The sequence below is a fragment of the Geotrypetes seraphini genome, chromosome 15 (genome assembly GCF_902459505.1).
Source record: "Geotrypetes seraphini chromosome 15, aGeoSer1.1, whole genome shotgun sequence".
NCBI classification, from domain to species: Eukaryota; Metazoa; Chordata; class Amphibia; order Gymnophiona; family Dermophiidae; genus Geotrypetes; species Geotrypetes seraphini.
Genome location: NC_047098.1, coordinates 23,069,418 through 23,083,339, shown reverse-complemented (window position 1 = coordinate 23,083,339; position 13,922 = coordinate 23,069,418). Strand labels below are relative to the sequence as shown.

General features: G+C 43.8%; 1 protein-coding gene across 2 annotated transcripts in view; it reads left to right on the top strand.

Annotated features, from left to right (window-relative positions):
• AGRN (agrin) overlaps nucleotides 1–13,922 on the top strand; it is a 400,096-nt gene that overhangs the window by 310,028 nt on the left and 76,146 nt on the right. The window lies entirely within an intron of this gene.

Below are 13,922 nucleotides of genomic sequence, written 5' to 3'. Positions count from 1 at the left end.
AGCCGCGACCCTCCTGTTCCTTTGGGCTTCCAGCTCAGTCAGAACCAGCTCCAGCTTCAGCATAATGACCTTTTTTTTCCTCTCACTTTAAGCGAGTGGAAGGGTGGCCTAGTGCAGTGTTTTTCAACCTTTTTTGGGCAAAGGCACACTTGTTTCATGAAAAAAATCACGAGGCACACCACCATTAGAAAATGTTAAAAAATTTAACTCTGTGCCTATATTGACTATATATAAAGTAATTCTCTTGAATAGGAATCAAATAAACACAAAGAAAGTATTTTATAATTACTTTATTATGAAATATTAAGTAAACAGAATAGTGAAAAATTATAAAATACTTTATTCAGTGCGAAACCTGGGTCTGTTTGGCTGAACACAAAGCTGATATTCTGGCTGGAATCGAAGAAAGACACACACGTAGCTCTTCGTCAACAGCTCTCAGTCTCTCTCTGTATTTGGTTTTTATAGCATACAAAAATAGACAAATATACCCTCCATCCTTTTTATTAAACCACAATAGCAGTTTTTAGCGCAGGGAGCTGCGCTGAATGCCCAGCGCTGCTCTTGACGCTCATAGGCTCCCTGCGCTAAAAACCACTATTGCGGTTTAGTAAAAGGTGACCATATTGTAAAATATAGACAGCAGATATAAATTCAGAACTGTGCATAGTAAGTGAAGGGAAGTTTTCATCTCTGGGAATTTACCCAGTTAACTATTAAGTTATTTGGGCAAATTCCTTTGAAAACTGTGGTAATACTGCCTCCACTTTGCTAAATTTAAAATAAAATCATTTTTCCTACCTTGTCTGGTGATTTCTGGTTGCACTTTCTTCTTCTGACTGAGCATCCAATCTTTCTTCCCTTCTATCAGCCTGTATGCTTTCTCTCCTCCACACCTCATTCCCTCCCCCAACTTTTTCTTCCTCTCTCCCTGACCTTTCTTTCTTTTTTTCTGTTTCTCTTCTTTCCTTCTGTTTCCCTGCCTGCCCCCTTTCTTTCTTTCTCCCTGCCGTTCCCCAAGCCACTGCCACTGCCGCTGCCATCGGGGAACAGGATCCACCAATGGATAACAGGCCCCAAAGCCGACGCCGACGCATGCTCTCCCTGACGTCAATTCTGCAATCGGAGAGGAAGTTCCGCCCAGCCAGGCAGCGATTGGCTGGCCCGAACTTCCTCTCCGACTGCAGAATTGACGTCGGGGAGAAGAAGACTTATCGGCTCGATAGATTAGATCGCCAAGACAAAGTGAGTCCTGGGTGATCGACTCACTTTGCCTTGGCGAGCTACTGGCGCCCCTGCCTCGGGCCCCCTGTCAGCTCCGGGCCCCTGAATGCAGGACTGGTAGTACTGCCCTGATGGCGGCCCTGCGGCACACCAGGCCGCGGAACAGCGGTTGAAAAACACTGGCCTAGTGGTTACAGCTGCTGCCTCAGCACCCTGAGGTCGTGAGTTTGATCTCTGAGCAAGTCGCTTAGGGGGGAAATTCTGTAAATGGTGTAAATCAAATTTAGATGCCTGTTACATAATCGCGCCAAACTTAAAACGTAGGTGCCTGTAATGTAGGCCAGGGTTTTACAGGCTTACTTTATAGACGCCTAAGTCCTTTAGAGAATCATGCCTAGTGGTGCCTAAATCCTTCTCCACCCCTAAACACGCCTACTTTGGAGTTAGGCGCCTATCTTTTGTAAAATTGCGTCTAACACAGACACCTATCACCCAATTAATTATGAAGCCGCGTTAGTGCTTTTTATCACTGGCCGAGGTGGTAAAGCCTCTGATGCTCATAGACTTCCTATGAGCATCGGAACTTTTACCGCCACAGCCAGCGATAAAAAAACACTAACGTGACTTCATAAAGGGGGGGAGGGGTAAGTTAGGCGCCTATTTATTTAGGCACCTATCTTTAGGTGCCTCTTACAGAATTTCCCCCTTAGCCCTCTATTGCCCCAGGTACCACAGATAGATTGTGATCCTGCTTGCACAGATAAGAACCTAAGAACATAAGAATAGCTTTATTGGGTCAGACCAATGGTCCATCAAGCCCAGTAACCTGTTCTCACGGTGGCCAATCCAGGTCCCTAGTACCTGGCCAAAACCCAAGGAGTAGCAACATTCCATTCAGAATCCTAAAGAATAGCAAGATTCCAGAATCTCAAAGAGTAACAAAAGATTCCGGAACCCCCAAAGAGTAGCAATATTCCATGCTACCAATACAGGCAAGTAGTGGCTTCCCCTGTGTCTTTCTCAATAACAGACTCTGGACTTTTCCTCCAGGAACTTGTCCAAACCTTTCTTAAAACTAGCTACGCTATCTGCTCTTACCACAACCTCTGGCAACGCGTTCCAGAGCTTAACTATTCTCCGAGTGAAAAAATATTTCCTCCTATTGGTTTTAAAAGTATTTCCCTGTAACTTCATTGAGTATCCCCAGTCTTTGTAATTTTGGACTGAGTGAAAAATCGATCCACTTGTACCCGTTCTACTCCATTCAGGATTTTGTAGACTTCAGTCATATCTCCCCTCAGGGAAAATATTTAAGAGTACCTGATTACTTTTCAGTGTATTGTAAACCGCTTTGGGTGAATCGCTTCATGAAAAGGCAATTAATACATCCAACTTAATAATAAGCCCAACCCTCACATTATTTGTTCTCTGGCTGCAAAATACAAACCATGGTTCCCTCAGGCAGTGCTTATCAACCTAGTCCTTAGGCCACACCCATCCAGTTGGATTTTGAGGATATCCACAATGAACATACATAAAAAGAGATTTGCATGCTGAGGATGCAGTGCATGCAAATTTATCCCATGCATACTCATTGTGGGTATCCAGAAAATCCAACTAGGTGAATGTGGCCCAAGGACTAGACTGAGAAGCACTGCCCTCGGGCACTATTAACTGGGGGAGGGGAGCTATGAGGGCTACCTCTGCAGCATTCAGTGCAACAACCAGACACTGGGCTCAGAAGGGACCCTGGGTTTGGTTTTAGAGGTGACCTCTACAGGGGATGGAGGAGAACAGGCGATTACTCACAATGGATTCTCACAGTGTCGTCTGAAATGTCTGTACAGGTGCCAGCGTTCAGTTTGCGAGATTTAAAACACTTAGTTGTGATAGGAAAGAGGAGATAGTTTGACAGATGACGGCAGATAAAGACCAAATGGCCCATCCAGTTGGCCCATCCGAAGGCACAAGGTAGTGACGGGATGAAGGCCTCTGGTTAGTGCTGCATAGTGTTGATTCCTCGAGGGTTTATAGCTGAGTGGGGAAGTCTCAACGAGAAATCCTGGCTCAGATACTAGTGTGAAGAAAGTGACAGCAAGTCATTCAAACCACTTTAAAAGGCCAGTCTGAATAGAACCCCATGAGAAAAGATACTGCAAAAAAACAAAAAAAAAACAAAACCAGTACCAGCTTTTGTTTAAAACCCTGTGACTAGTTACGTACTGGTATAGAAAGAACTTGTGGAGAGAAATCACAGTGGAAGAGAATGAGAAAGGCTGGACCGACAAGGGCGCAAGAGAGGCAGAGAAATGGCATCAGACAGCTAATTACAGGCAAGTAGTGCTCATATTTTAAAGTGGGGAAACTTGATTTTAAGTTAGTGCTGTAAATTCCAGTTAAGTGGCTTCTAAAATGCAGGAGGCGGGTAAGGAAGAAACGGACCTACTTATAATAGCTTCTGAAGGGGCCTTTACAATATTGTGCTTGTAGACCTTTAAGTGTTACATGGGAGAATGATGGTAACTGAGATTTAGAGGACTCCATTACCATCTTGACTCACTCTTTAGTAATTTCTCACCTAGACTACTGCAACTCTCTCCTTAATGGCCTCCCTCAAAAAGAATTACGACGCCTTCAACTGATACAAAATACCGCAATAAAACTTATCTATAAGAAAAGCAAATTTGATCATGTCACTCCTCTCTTAAAGGAAGCCCACTGGCTTCCCATTTCCCACCGTATCACCTATAAAATTATTCTACTCACTTTCAAAATCAAACTTTTACATCAACCTACATTTCTCGACAAACTCCTTATTCCTCAAAGTTCCACTCGTACATTAAGATCATCAGACCACAAACTCCTCTATATTCCATCTCTAAAAGATTTCTATTATACTCGCAAAACAAATTTCGCTATAACCGCCCCTACATTATGGAACTCACTACCACAATACCTCCGCGACGAACAACAATTAGCCAAATTCAAGACCAATCTAAAGACTTTCTTATTTCGGGACGCTTTTACTTAAACCTAAATTTTTTTTTTTTTTTTTTTTTCTTTTTCTCTCATCAGGCAAGCATCCATCATTTTCACTCTTCCCCTTCCCTTCGTTCAATCCCCCCCCCCCCCACTTTTCCCATCTCATCTATACAATGTAACTTTTTCCCTTTCCTCCCCTATTGCCCTCACACTCCAGTACGTCAAGTCTTTGTCATTTACGTTTAATTTTAGACATCTTTATGCACATGTTACTACATTTAAACTCTCTGTTAATTTTATTGTTAACCGGCCAGACAATTGTTTGATGGTCGGGATATTAAAAACTAATAAACTTGGAAACTTGGAAGTGTACATTTGCATGGGAGCTTTGACTGAAGCAGTGAATGCGGCTCAGAAAATATAATTCTGTGCACCGTTACTGCATCCTGGGACGTCTCCACTTAATATGGGTAAGAGTGCATATGTACTTGTATCCTCAAACAGGACAGGCAGATTCCAGATAACCTTTTTATCTAGATAAGCAGCCGTTCACCCAGGCGTACGGCTATTTCAAAATTATGCTCATCCTACCATTAAAACCAAGGAACTGATATTTGGCTCCTGTCCACTTAAACCGCTCAGGGCTACCCAACCAGACAATGCCACTGAATATTGGCTCTGACCTTCCAGCAGAAAAGTGGGCCAGTCAGGGGTGGCCATGGGGGAGGAGCCGGCAATTATGCAGGCTTCAGCGTATTGTCTACGATGACACCCAGATCCTTTTCTTGAGCGCTGACCCCCAAGGTGGACCCTAGCATCCGATAACTATGATTTGGATTATTCTTCCCAAGGTGCATCACTTTGCATTTGTCCACATTAAATTTTTTTTTTTTTTTTTTTTTGTAAATCATTTTTATTGAAGTCAAACAGAGTTCTGATTTTCTTGGCACATTAAATTTTATCTGCCATTTGGATGCCCAGTCTTCCAGTTTCCTAAGGTCTTCCTGCAGTTTTTCACAGTCCGCATGCGTTTTTAATGACTTTGAACAGTTTAGTGCCATCTGCAGATTTAATCACCTCACTCGTTTCAATTTCCAGATCATTTATAAATAAGTTAAATAGCACCGGTCCCAGCACAGATCCCTGTGGCACACCACTGTTTGCCCTATTTATAATTACCCAGTTAGTGCATGGTAAATATTTATTTATTTATTTATTCCATTTTCTATACCGTTCTCCCAGGGGAGCTCAGAACGGTTTACATGCTCTAGCTGTCATGACTCCGAGAGAAAAATTCTAAGAAAGTCATTAACATGCATTTTACTGTACAAATAGCAGGCAAGCTACTGTAAAACACCTTAACATGCTTGCACATTAGCCTATTCTCATTCATTAACCACACATTACCTACCTAATTCACTTTAGTAAAGGGGCCCCTTTGAATTAGAGATTTTTTTTCAGTGTTTTGAGATATAGTCATTCAGTCATTTTTAACAGGGTAAAAAAAGCTCCATTGATTTAACAGATTTCTCATTTAAAGCAGAATAATATGACTTTTTACTAGCCTACAAATCCTTTCCATCTAAAAGTGCTTGATGTTTCCATCTGCTCTGATTTTGCACTCTAGGATTTTTCCTCTAAGCTTTCTTTGGTTCCCTGTTGACCTTTTGAAGTCTCTGAGCTCTAGAGAATACCAGGCAAAGTGCTCGGAGCCAGTATGAGCTTGTTTTGAAGAAGTGCTGTTGTCTTGAGTGACGGCCGTAATTCACAGTTCCACACTGTCATCGTATCACTAACTGACAGATGCTCCATGTAGACTTCTAGATTAGACAACTTCTTTTCGTTAAATTCATCAGGATTTATTTTTTTTACTTGAGCGAAAATGACTTGTCCATAATGTCTGCTTGTGGTCCTGCAGGCATGGATCATATCTTTCGCTATATATAAAGTGATTTCTCAAAGGAACTGAAAACAAATGGACATGGTTTAGTTGTATAGCCTTTCTAAGATAGTCTGCCACAAAAAAATATTTCAAGTGTATGCCCTGCTTGGTGAGTAGGAGAAAATGCCTGTTGAATAAAGCCCAAAACTGAGCAGCTAACTCATTCTTTTCTAGAAGAGTATTAAGTCACCCAATATTAATAAGGTTTTAGAATCCACGGTTACATAAGAACATAAAAATTGCCAGACCAGGACAGACCAAAGTTTCATCAAGCCCAGTATCATTTTTCTAACAGTGGCCAACCCAGGTCAGAGGTACCTGACAAGATCCCAAGGAGTAAAACATTTTATGCCTCATATCCTAGGAATAAGCAGTGGATTTGCCCAAGCAAACTCAATAATGGCCTATGGACTTCTCTTTTAGGACATTATCCAAACCTTTTTTAAACCTTGCTGTGCTAACTGATTTCACCACATTCTCTGGCAACGAATTCCAGAGTTTAATTACACGTTGAGTAAAGAAATATTTTCTCCGGCCTGTTTTAAATCTACTACTTAGTAGCTTCATTGTATGCCCCCTAGTCCTAGTATTTTTGGAAAGAGTAAAGAAGCAATTCACACATCTACCCTTTCCACTCCACTCAGTATTTTATAGACCTCTATCATATCTCCTTCTCGATCATTAAGCATATCATGGAGTCCTCCCCTCCCCCCTGAAACCTCAGACCAAAACTGTCTGAAAGCTTTTGTCCGAAACTAGTGAGGGCCACTGGGAATGTCATAGCTTGCAGTCTACATCCCTCTTCTAGACTCCGGGGAGGGGGTTCAATATCCAGGCCGTGGAAATCGGCAAACCTGTACATTCAATGCTGAGTCCATATCTGGCCACCGGCATCAAATTATTGGGTAAAAAGCAGCCACGGTAGACATAACTAGCCAAACCAATATTCACTGGCTGGCCAGCCAAGGCTTAGTGGGGAGAGTGTGGTGCAATGGTTAAAGCTAGAGCTTCAGCACCCTGAGGTTGTGGGTTCAAACTCACGCTGATCCCTGTGGCCCTGGGCAAGTCACATAATTCCCCCCATTGCCCCAGGTACATTAGATAGATTGTGAGCCCTCCAGGACAGAAAGGGAAAAATGCTTGAGTACCTGAATAAATTAATGTAAACTGTTCTGATCTCCCCTCGAGAACGGTATAGAAAATTAAATAAATAGACCCACTTAAAATGCAATTCTTTCTTTGGCTGCTAGGCCTTAGCTGGTCAGCTTGTGAATATTGGCATTGACCAGCTATGTGGCCTGACATAGCCAGTGACCAGTCAATCCGCTGACTGGGATATTCAGTGGGAGATAATCGGCTATCTCCCGCTTAATGTCATTGTATTTGTCATGGAGGAATTGCTAGCATGGCTTGGTAAAAGAGGGGGATATTTTTTCAACCTTTTGTCTTCTCTATTTTCTGCTTTCTGCGTTTCATCTCTGGTTTCAGCTTTCCTCATCTTCTCTTCACTCTCTTCTTTCTATCCAGTGTCTGCCCTCTTTCTCTGCCCCTTCCATCCAGCCTTTGCCCTCTTTCTCTGCCTCTTCCATCCACTGACTGCTCTCTCTCCCCCTTCCATATGACATTTTTCTATGCTCCTTCCATAAACTGTCTATCCCCTCCACCTTCCATCTAGCCTGTGCCCCTTTTCTCCTTTATACATGATTCATAGTAACCTAGTAAATAACTGCAGATAAAATCCCAAATGGTCTATAAGAACATAAGAATTGCCGCCGCTGGGTCAGACCAGTGGTCCATCATGCCCAGAAGTCTGCTCACACGGTGGCCCTCTGGTCAGAGACCAGCGCCCTAACTGAGACTAGCCATACCGGCGTATGTTCTTGTTCAGTAGGAACTTGTCTAACTTTGTCTTAAATCCCTGGAGGCTGTTTTCCCCTATTACACACTCCAGAAGAGTGTTCCAGTTTTCTACCAATCTCTGGGTGAAGAAAAACTTCCTTACATTTGTGCGGAATATATCCCCTTTCAACTTTAGAGAGTGCCCTCTCGTTCTCCCTACCTTGGAGAGGGTGAACAACCTGTCCTTATCTACTAAGTCTATCCCTTTCAGCACCTTGAATGTTTCGATCATGTCCCCTCTCAATCTCCTCTGTTCGAGGGAGAAGAGGCCCAGTTTCTCTAATCTTACGCTGTATGGCAGCTCCTCCAACTCCTTAACCATCTTAGTCGCTCTTCTCTAGACCCTTTTGAGTAGTATCATATCCTTCTTCATGTATGGCGACCAGTGTTATGTAAGCAGTACTCCAGGTGAGGGTGCACCATGGCCCGGTACAGTGGCATGATAACCTTCTCTGATCTGTTCGTGATCCCCTTCTTTATCATTCCTAGCATTCTGTTCGCCCTTTTTGCCGCCGCCGCACATTGCGCGGAAGGCTTCATCGACTTGTCGGTCAGAACTCCCAAGTCCCTTTCCTGAAAAGTCTCGCCAAGTACCGCCCCAGACATCCTGTATTCGTACCCAACTGTACATGCTCTATAAATTAATAATTTAATTTAAATGGTCCTTTTTCTTAGATATTTATGGGCCAGAAACCCAGAGCTCTGCCTGGTACTGTGCTTAGGTTCTATCTACTGGAGTCTCCGTCAGAGTTCACTGCAGCCCATCTAAACCATCGAAGCCTTCCCCAGCCTGTTCTCAACTGAATTTCCATATACAGGACACAGACCATGCAAGTCTGCCCAATACTGGCCTTAATTCTTCAATATACTGTATACCCATTATTTTCTGATTAATGGTTCAACCTCAGACTCCTTTCCACTTGATTTTGGCATTCCTCAGGGCTCTATTCTTTCCCCATTATTATTTAACATTTTCTTAGCTCCATTGATAACACTTGGCCAATCCATCGGCTTTGCTGTATTCGCCTACATGGAATGTATACCGTTAATACACCCAATCGATATATCCATCATCAATCAAAAATTAATGAAAATCAGTAGCTGGTTGAGCTTGAATATGTTGTCACTTAACACCAGCAAATCTAAATCAATGATATTCCCCATCAAGGAAGGACTAACTGTGTCCAGTGAGATTGAGCTCAAATCTACCCCAGTTCAAACAGTGCAATCTATTATTGGGAATAATCTTTGATGGAAAATTATCATATCATGAACAAATAGGATCAGTTGTTCAGAAATGCTTTCATCGTTTGCGGATGATAAGCTCACTCGCCAAACTGCTAGACCCCTCTTCACTTAACATTCTCATTCACTCGTTAGTAATGTCTTGTATTGACTATTGTAACGCTTTATACAAAGGAATCGCCAAAAAAGAAATTAGACGCCTGCAAATTATCCAGAATTCTTCCATTAAAATTATAACCAATCAGAGAGAATTTGATCATGTTACTCTCTTATTGATTAACGTCCACTGACTTCCAGTAGAACATCGCATTCCGTACAAAATTTTGGGCTCCTTTTACTAAGCCGCGCTAACGGTTTTCACGCACGCATTGGATTAGCGCGCGCTGGCCGAAAATCTACCGCCTGCTCAAAAGGAGGCGGTAGCGGCTAGCACACGCGGCAAATTAGCGCGCGCTATTCCGTGCGTTAAGGCCCTAGCGCAGCTTTGTAAAAGGAGTCTTTTGTTATTGACAAAGTTAGAGCCTCAGGTCAGCCGGACTTCATTAATGGACTCTTAATTCCACATTCTTCGCAACGCTGCCTCCGTTCTTTTAATCAAAATCTGCTTCCAGTCCCATCTTTGAAACACATTAACACTATGCGAATTAACATTTTCTCTGTGACCACCCCTACGTTGTGGAATTCAGCTCCAGATTACCTAAGAGAAAGTACATCACTTACCATCATCTTCAAATCAAATTTGAAAATATTTCTGTTCAAAGATGCCTTTGACTTATGAGCGTCCTTTTAAGGATGCTGGCTTTACTTTCTACCGGCACCAATGTCGGCCTCAAGTCTCATAAGAACATAAGAATTGCTGCTGCTGGGTCAGACCAGTGGCCCATCATGCCCAGCAGTCCACTCACTCGGCGACCCTCTGGTCAAAGACCAGCACCCTAACCGAGACTAGCCCTACCAGCGCCCGTTCTTGATCAGCAGGAACTTATCTAACTTTGCCTTGAATCCCTGGAGGGTGTTTTCCCCTATAACAGCCTCCGGAAGAGCGTTCCAGTTTTCTACCACTCTCTGGGTGAAGAAGAACTTCCTTATGTTCATACGAAATCTATCCCCTTTCAACTTTAGAGAGTGCCCTCTCGTTCTCCCTACCTTGGAGAGGGTGAACAACCTGCCCTTATCTGCTAAGTCTATCCCCTTCAGTACCTCCCTGCCCTTTCATTCTTCCCTCCCCTTCTTTACTATCCAAATATTGTAGTTCTTCCCCTTTCCTTTTGTTCCTGTTTAGTCCATAACTTGTGTTTATTTGTACTGCATTTATTTGTCTATTTTTATAACTTTATGTATCTCCTACTGTTTTAAATATGTAAACCGCCTTGAAACCTGATTTGACGGGATATCAAATTTTTTATAAACTTGTAAACTCTGTGTTCATCATCATTCATTTCAGCTTCACCACCTCTCCATTTTTCTCTCTCCGCTCTGTCTTCACCCCCTCCCCCCATGCTCTGGCATCTCTTTCTTCTCCTTTTCTTCCTTCTTTCTACCCCCCCCCCCCGGTTGGGCATCTGTCTCTTTCCCTTCCCTTCCTTCCCCCATACCCTGGAATCTCTCTCCTCTCCTCTTCTTCCATCTCTCCTTCTCCCTCCCTTCCATGGTCTGGCATCTCCAATCCTTCCTTTCCCTCCCTTCCTTATGGTCTAGCATCTCTCTCTCCTTGCCTCTCCTCTCTTTTCTTCCTTCTCTCCTCCTCCTTGGATGGGTACCCCACTCTCTATGTGTCATCCCATCCACCACTGTGGCAGCCTTCGCAACTCGCTGTTCTGGCCTTCCTCTCTTATGGTCCTTCCTGCTTCCGTGAAGACAGGACCCATCAAAAAGGAAGGCCTGATGCTGGCATAGCAGTGAGTTGTGAAGGCTGGGGCTGGGCTGCTGCTGCCGCAAGGGAAAAATGCCGGCCCTGGGAGCACCTGGGATGGAATTCCACTGGAAAACCCTCTCAGGAGAAGATAAGAGGCTTGTGATCAAGCAGTGACTGTGCTGTAACTTCTGTACTCACTCTAATGCAAGCAAATTGAATTCATTCTCTTGGGTGGTCTGCCTGTGTGACTGCTGCTCCCTTGCCCTTCAGAATCTGGGGGCTACTATATCAGAGGTGTCACCATAAACTCTTTGTATCACTCACCTCCTTCTGTTCACCTTCCTATTAGAATTACAAAGGAGAGATAAGTATGATTCATAGCATGTGTGCGCCGCTGACTTCATGCGACATACAGCTGCCATTGTTTGTGCATGCTGGGGTGGGGGTGGGGCAGGGAGATGCAGCCACCAAAATTGTCAACAGTCATCACCATAGAGGAAAGAAGTTAAAGGGGGTGATGAATAGAGATGATCAAATATCTCCAGGGAATTCATTGCATCCTGGGGAATTGTGCCGTTTTGCACAAACATACTTAATCATTGTGTCATAATCACATAATTTTGCATAAAATGGTGGCTACGCAGCAGGGCCCGATGAAAGGGATCTGTCTGGAGAGCTTCAGGCATGGCGAGAACAGGCAGCTGTGATTGGCAGTCCACAAGAGCCAGTCAGCCTACTGATGCTCCTGCCGGGATCAGCGGAAGAAGGATCGGGCATACTCAAAGCTGCTTACCTGGCTGAAAAGGTGTTGCATCCGTTGCTGAGGCTGCTGGACTTCTGTGCACCTGCTGAGCCATAGCCTGACAGAACTGCCTGCGCACCTGCCGAAGCCTGATTTAAATGTCAGTGCCCAAGTTGGGCATAGAGGTCCGGTATTCTGTAACAACATGCACAGCTTTTTGGACTGCTACTGATATGCTCACGCCCCTCCCATGGCCCCGCACCCTTTTCAGTTGTGCACAAAGAGGTTTGTGCGCCAATTGTAATTGATGCCAGTTCCATCGGGGCACCCGACACTGTCTTCGCTCCTCCCCCATTCCAGCAGGGGAGAGCCGACGGAGGAGGGCTGCAGTCCGGCCATCGGACCAACGGTTGGCTCGGGGGCCCGTTCAAGCTGGACTTCAGTTTTGACTGTTTTGATTTTATTTTCACTTCTTTTTAGTTTATGATATATTTTTTAATCTCACTTATTGTTTTACCACTTATTTTGTTTTATTTTATCATTCAAATTTCATTTAAATTTCCCCAGAATTCTATTGATTCAACGGTTCTCCCTCTGCATCTATTCTTATCTCCCCTCTTTTTAACCTTTTAAATTCCTTTAGATCATTGTAATCTTATTAGTATGTTTATTTTCTTATTTTTCTCCTCTATCTCTATTTTCTTTCTTTATTACTCTTCTAATTGTCATTTTTCCTGGTACTTTAGTTAGATTGTGAGCCTTTGGGACAGTAAGGGAATTTCTAAGTACCTATCTTACTTATAATTTTAATGCACCAATATATTCATTGTAACCCGTTCTGGGCTCTTTTGGGAAGACGGGCTAAAAAAATCGAATAAATAAATAAATAATGTCAATAATTGGTTGTTAGCAGCTAATTATTGCTCATTGACAGCTCATTAGCCAATTAAGTTGCACGCACATCTCGAGATTGCGCTCAAGTTTGGGCACCATCCGTAAAATCTGGGGATTAGCGTTCAAATGCTTGGCACCTCATTTTAGGCATGGAATGTTGCTACCACTTGGGATTCCAGAATCTTGCCACTCTTTGAGGTTCTAGAATCTTGCTACTCTTTGGGGTTCCGGAATGTTGCTACGATTTGAATTTCTGCCAGGTACTTGTTACCTGGATTGGCCACTGTGGAAACAGGATATTGGACTAGATGGACCATTGGTCTGACCCAGTATGGCTATGTTTACCCCTATGTGGCTTGAGGCAATTAGTTCCAAGAATATCATAACAGTTGTGTAAGCACCTCCATCTTTTTATAAGCAAGTTCTGAGCTATGATATAATAGTTCCTTCCCCCCCCCCCTCGCACACAAGCACCAAGCTGCAAACATAGGTGCCGCCACAAAAGTGCCACGATTTCCATGATAGGACAGCACCATCAAGCAAGTTCTGCACCGTTTTAAGTATTTCCTTTACACAATTGTGAATTTAATTTTTTTTCTGCATAATTTAAAAAATGTTATGCATGTAATTTTAAAATTGTCAGTGCCTAGTTCCCTGGGATGTAATTAACAACAGGAAAAGAAGCTGTAGAGTGAGGTACTGTAGAATGAAGGTAAAAAAGGGGGGGGAGGTAAACCTGAGGTGTAATCTAAGGAAATATCATATATAATAAAATGCTAGAGCGCGCATGCGCACTCGAAAATTTGTGCGGTATGGCGCCGTGAGGTGTGCTTCTGTGGCAACATTTTAACCTCACAGCGCATGCGGGGGCTGAAGTCGCGCGACTGTGCTCTCTCCCTGCCTCGGCGCGTCCACCGCCCGCCCTCACTCACCGCTGCCTCTCACTCGCTGCCTGCCCGCGTCCTCGCCGTGTCACCTCACTCGCCTCCGCCGATCCTCTTCAGAGCAGCCTGCGATCGTGGCCGGCTTTAAAGAACCTCGCAGGCCGCTCTCCAACCTCAGTAGCACGCTCCCTCTGACGCACAGGATCGCGTCAGAGGGAACGTGCTACCGAGTTGGAGAGCAGCCTGCGAGGTTCG